Genomic DNA, 6,021 nt, shown 5'->3' on the forward strand with positions numbered 1-6,021 from the left:
CCACCAAGGCCTTTCAGTCCTTTGTCCTGAAAGCCTCTAGAATCTAGCCCTGTTCCCCATCCCTTGGTCCCTGTTAGCCTGGTGGCTGACAGCTGCCAGGGCCACCTCCCTGCCACCACACCTTCTGTATCTGCTCCACACAGCGGCAGCCATAGGATGTTTTTCCTGACAGTTCTGTATGCATCGTTTCCCAGCTGTAAAGTCCAGATTCTTCACTGGGGTATTCAAGGCCCCTCTTGTCTGGCCACTGCCAACCTCTCTTGGATCATAGGCTACCCAGAGCTCTGCAGGGTTCCCCAACATACCAGGCTCTCTCCTGCCTCCAGGCTACCCACGTGCCTCACCCACCACCCAGGGTGCTTTCTCCCCATTCAGTGAACTCTAGTGTTGCCTGTTTTGTGAAACACCGACTGATCGATCCGTTGCCCCAAGCCCAGGCACCCGGGCACTTCCTCTGTGAGCCCATGCCACCCTAAAGTTCCTGACTATACAGGTTCATTGTCCCCCTCTGCATGCAGGTCTGTCCCCCTCTCTTGAGTTGGGTTCCACAAAAGCAGATCCTGAGACAGGGATTTAGTTATATGATCTATCGTGGGGGCTCCTGGGAGAGATACTTAAATGAGGAAGGAAAACAGGAGAGGATGGAAATAGAGCAAGAATGGATCCCAGGGAGAGTCTGGAGGGGCCTGACCCAGGCACTCTGCAACATAAACTAACGCTGGGCTGTCCACCGCGAGGCAAGGGGGCTGCCTTTTATGTCCGGCTATGTATTAGTCCATTTTCACACTGCTGATAAAGACATACTCAAGACTGGGCAATTTACAAAAGAAAGAGGTTTATTGGACTTACAGTTCCACGTGGCTGGGGATGCCTCACAATCATGGTGGAAGGTGAAAGGCACGTCTCACATGGCAGCAGACAAGAGAAAGGAGCTTGTGCGGGGAAACTTCCCTTTTTAAAACCATCAGATCTCATGAGACTCATTCACTATCATGAGAACAGTGCAGGAAAGACCCATAATTCAACCACCTCCCACCAGGTTCCTCCCATGACATGTGGGAATTGTGGGAATTACAATTCAAGATGAGATTTGGATGGGGACACAGCCAAACCATATCACCTTATCAGCCAGTCACTCCTTAGCCAAGGGCAATTTGCAGAAGGAGCACCTGGGAGCATTTCTGGTCATCACACCTGCAGCCAGGGGATTCAGACCAGGAAAAGGGGGCCTGGGTGGGGTACCCACAGCACCTGCCATACCGCTCTGTTGAGTGTGACCTCTGCCAGATTTCTGGGTGAGTAAGAGATACATGGATTCCTAGTCCATCCAAGCACTGATATTTTCCAAACCCAGAGCTGCACATGCTGCCTTGCAAGAAGGTTCTGCCCAAAGCCTCAGGGGGCAGTCACTCCTGCAGTGACTAGAAAGGAATGCCAGATATCCAGCCTCCCAAAAAGGACTGTGCAGAGCCCTGCCACACTCACTGAGCATCTGTTATGTGCACGACTGTGCACATGGGAGCTCTGGCCAAAGTTCTCATCTATGCCTCATAATAATCATTTTATGATGGGAAAGCAGAGGCTCAGAGGGGTGAAGTGACTCCAAGGAGGTCATGCAACTTGCGAGTGGAACAACTGGGATTCAAACCTGAGTCTAATTGACTTCCTGCCTGATTCCTTCCCCCTAGTGTGTGAACCACCTTGGAGCAAAGCCCTTTCTGCCCATCATAAGAAAACTGTCAAGTCCTAGCTGGGCACAGTGATTCATGCCTGTAATCCCAGCACTTTGGGAGTCCAAGGCAGGTGGATCACTTGAGGTCAAGAGTTTGAGACCAGCCTGGCCAACATGGTGAAATCTCGTCTCTACCGAAAATAAAAATATTAGCTGGGCATGGTGGCTCACACCTGTAGTCTCAGGTACTCAGGAGGCTAAGGCACGAGAATGGCTTGAACCTTGGAGGTGGAGGTTGCAGTGAGCCGAGATCATGCCACCGCACTCCAGCCTGGGCAACAGAGTGAGACTCAGTCTAAAAAAAAAAGAAGAAGAAGAAATAAAAGAAACTGGCAAGTCCAGGGTGATCTCTCTGCCCCACAACAGGTCTCAGCTACTCAGGGCCCTTGAGGACCATATCTGGTGTTTGCAATAGTTGGGAGACCCATGCATGTATTTTGCATGTATTTTGCATAATGTTGCATCTGGTTTGCATATGTCCATGTTGAAAGTCCATCAGCATTGCACAATTTCCAAGTTGTTCCTAAGCTACTCTCACTCAATGGAAGTCTGTCCAGGCTTTACAGAGCCCAGTTTCCACGATTTCTGGACTCTCTCCCAGGACCTCGCCTCCAGGCTGCACATCTATCCACCCCGGGATCCTGGATGAGCCCTGCTTCTGCCCAGCTGGATGGGATCAGTGCAAACTCCTGCCCCAGAAACTCATGTGCATTTGGTATAATCTTTTTGATGGTTCAGGTATAATCAAAGTGCTGATGGTGATGATGTGGAGAAGAGAGTGAGCCTGGGCAAAGCCTTGCTGCACAGAACGTCCAAAGATGGCTACGCATGCAGGGAGGCCTAGCTATGCACTCTCAAAAAAGAAAAAAGAGGGTAGGGGAGATGGGCAGGGACAAAGGGCTGCACGTTAGGGCTGGTGTCTTCAAGGACTGTGGTCTCTGTGCCAGAGGGGTCCATCTGCAGTAGGCAGGGCTTGTGCCAGAAAGCCAGCAGCTTCAGCGCTTTCTATTTCTATTTTAGGGGAATGCTTCTCACTTTCTAAAAGGCACAAAGTCAGTGGCTACAAGATCAAGAGCATGTTGAGGATATGGTGTATCTTGCCCATACAACTTTGTGTGGTTTTTAATAATCTTATGTGATGGGCCCTCAATAAGAAAAGGAAAGGCCAGGAGCAGAGGCTCATGTCTATAATCCCAGGAGTTTGGAAGGCCGAGGTGGGTGGATCACTTGAGGTCAGGAGTTTGAGACCAGCCTGGCCAACATGGCAAAACCCCATCTCTAGTAAAAAAAAAAAAAAAAAAAAAAAAAAAAAATTAGCTGGGTATGGTGATGTGTGCCTGTAATCCCAGCTACTCGGGAGGCTGAGGCAGGAGAATTGCTTGAACCCAGGAGACAGAGGTTGCAGTGAGCTGAGATCACATCACCACCGCACTCCAGCCTGGGCAACAGAGACTCTGTCTCAAAAAAAGGGGCTCATGGGACTCACACCTGTAATCTCAACACTTTGGGAGGCCGAGGGAGGAGGGTCACTTGAGGCCAGGAGTTTGAGACCAGCCTAGGCAGCATAGTGAGACGCCATCGGTACAAAAGTAAAAATGTGTGTGTGACACACATGTGTGACAGCAATATGGGGGATAGGTTGATGTGTCTGGACGTGGTTGTGCGTGTCTCTGTGAACAGAAGCTGCACTGCCACTCCCGTGTGTGGCCCTGCAGCCTGTTCCCATCCAGGTGTACAAACTCCAGGCTAAGTCAGAGGAACATGATGGTCTCCCTTCCTCCTCTGCTTTTGGCCTCCCTAGGTTTCCTGTCTGGCAGATGCAAAGTGGCCTCATCGTCTACAGAGGCAGAGGGGGCAGCTCCTGCCTGATCCAGCAAGACCCTGAGCTTCTCTCTGTACTGAGGTCCTCCGCCCCCACCAGGATGGGGCCCAGATCCTGGCTCCCAAAACTGTTCCAGTGAGAGGGAGCCTGGTGTTTGATGTCAGCCACTTGGGAAAGGAGGCAGTGGGGTCCAGCTTTCCTTTCAGCCCCTGTGACGTGGACATTTTCAAGTTAAACAGGGTCCAGCCTCTTCCCTGTGAGTTTTGGGCCCCACATCTGGGGCTGGGGAAGGGAGTGAGAGGAAGGGGTGGGACCTCTTCGAAAAAGATCACAGCCTTTTTCTGTGATCTTCTAGGGGAGTTTCCTCCCAGAGCCAGGCTGGGCAATGCTGCCAGGCAGTCAGCACCCAGCCTAGGGTGAGGAGCTGGCTCTGTTCATGTTCCCCTCAGATGTCTCTCACTTTCTAAAAAACACAAAGTCAGTGGTTACAAGATCAAGAGCATGTTGTGGATATGGTGTATCTTGCCCTCAGCAAAATAGCTCATAATATCTCTGTTAAAGGTTGGAGAATATAGTAGCACATTTGGTGCTTTTATAGGGAGAGTGAAAGACTATCTTGGGCACCATTTGGTTGCTGTAAGACTATACTTTCGGGGATCATTTCTAGAGAATTTTCTCTCTGTAGAGCTCATTTTGTTGCTGGGATCAGAAACCCATTCAAGCTAGCTCCAGTGGTGGACTATTGGAAGCAGATAGGGAAGCCACAGCTTGTCCCCAAATGGTTACTCACCACACAGCCCCTTACTCTGCCCCACTCTCCCCTGACCACTCTCTTTCTTCATTTCCCTTGAATTTCCCAGAGCTCTCGTGGTCTCTCCTATCATTACCAGACAAGGGCCCCTGTAGTGGATTGAAGTATGCCCCTCCCAAATTCATGAACATTTGGAGCCTCAGAATGTGGCCTTATTTGGAAACAGGGTCTTTGCAGATGTTATCATTTAAGATGAGGTTATGTTGGGGCCTACATCCAATGACTGGTGTCCTTATAAGAAGAGGAGGCTGGGCTGGGTGCGGTGGCTCCTGCCTAGAATCCCAGTACTTTGGGAGACTGAGGTGAGAGGATCACTTGAGCTCAGGAGTTTGTGACCACTCTGGGCAACAAAGTAAGAGCCCGTTTCTACAAAAAAATTTTAAAATGAGCTATGCATGGTGGTGCCCACCTGTGGTCCCAGCTACAGAAGAGGAGGGGGGCAGGAGGATGGCTTGAGCTTAGAAGGTGAGGGCTGCATTCCAGCCTGGGTGATGGAGCGAGACCCTGTCTTTTATTTATTTATTTATTTATTTTTGGAGACAGAATTTCACTTTTGTCACCCAGGTTGGAGTGCAATGGCATGATCTCAGCTCATTGCAACCTCCACCTCCCGGGTTCAAGCGATTCTCTTGCCTCAGCCTCCCGAGTAGCTGGGAGTACAGACGCTCGCCACCACGCCCGGCTAATTTTTGTATTTTTAGTAGACGCAGGGTTTCACCATGTTGGCTAGGCTGGACTCAAACTCCTGACCTCAAGTGATCTGCCCGCCTAAGCCTCCCAAGATGCTGAGATTACAGGAGTGAGCCACCGCGCCCGGCCCTGTCTCAAACTTAAAAATAAAACCAAAAAGAGGAAAGGACATAGACCATAGTTACAGAGAAAAAAGGCCACGTGAACAGGGATATGTGGGGGCAAAAGCAGAGGCTGGAGTGATGCCGCTACACAGAATCCTTGACCAAGGAACGCCAAAGATCACCAAGAACCACTAGTGGTTGGAAGAGGGAAGAAAGGCTTCTCCCCAGAGCCACTGGAGGGGCCATGGCCCTGCTGGCCCCTAGATTTTGGAGTTAGCCTCCAGAATTATGGGAGAATACATTTCTGTGTGTTAAGCCACTGAGTCTGTCGCTGTTACCACAGCCCTGAGAAACTCACACAGCCTATACCTTGAAGCTGGATACCTTCAACCTCTGTGTTCTGATTCCAAAGCCGGGGAGAAAGCAGGATGGGCCTGGCTGGGGTCGTGTCTGCCCCACAGAACCCACAAGCCACTAAAGCTGAGGGCCGGGCACAGATGTGGATTTCGGAGCTTCCCCTTCCAGTATCCTTGATAACCATCGCCCTATCCAAAAGGTATGAATTCATATCTGAAGGTCAATCTGCAGGGAGGTCTCTCCAGGCAAGGCCCAGAGTTCTGTGCATTCTGCACACATATCAGATCCTGCGGCAAAGATACAGAAGGCTGTAGCCACCTGTGTGGATGAGACAAGGCCTAGAAAAAGTGCCATTCTGATGACAGAATCAGGATTCAAAGGCTCTGTGCAGGTTAGAGAGTTAGCGAGATGGTATTGAATGAGGACCACTATAAAACCCAACTCGGGTTCCAAGAGTCAACTTCACAAGCAAAACGTGGAGGAAGCCTGGCTTCACAGCGGCAGT

Source organism: Cebus imitator, unplaced genomic scaffold (genome assembly GCF_001604975.1).
Source record: "Cebus imitator isolate Cc_AM_T3 unplaced genomic scaffold, Cebus_imitator-1.0 Scaffold18, whole genome shotgun sequence".
In the NCBI taxonomy this organism is placed as follows: domain Eukaryota; kingdom Metazoa; phylum Chordata; class Mammalia; order Primates; family Cebidae; genus Cebus; species Cebus imitator.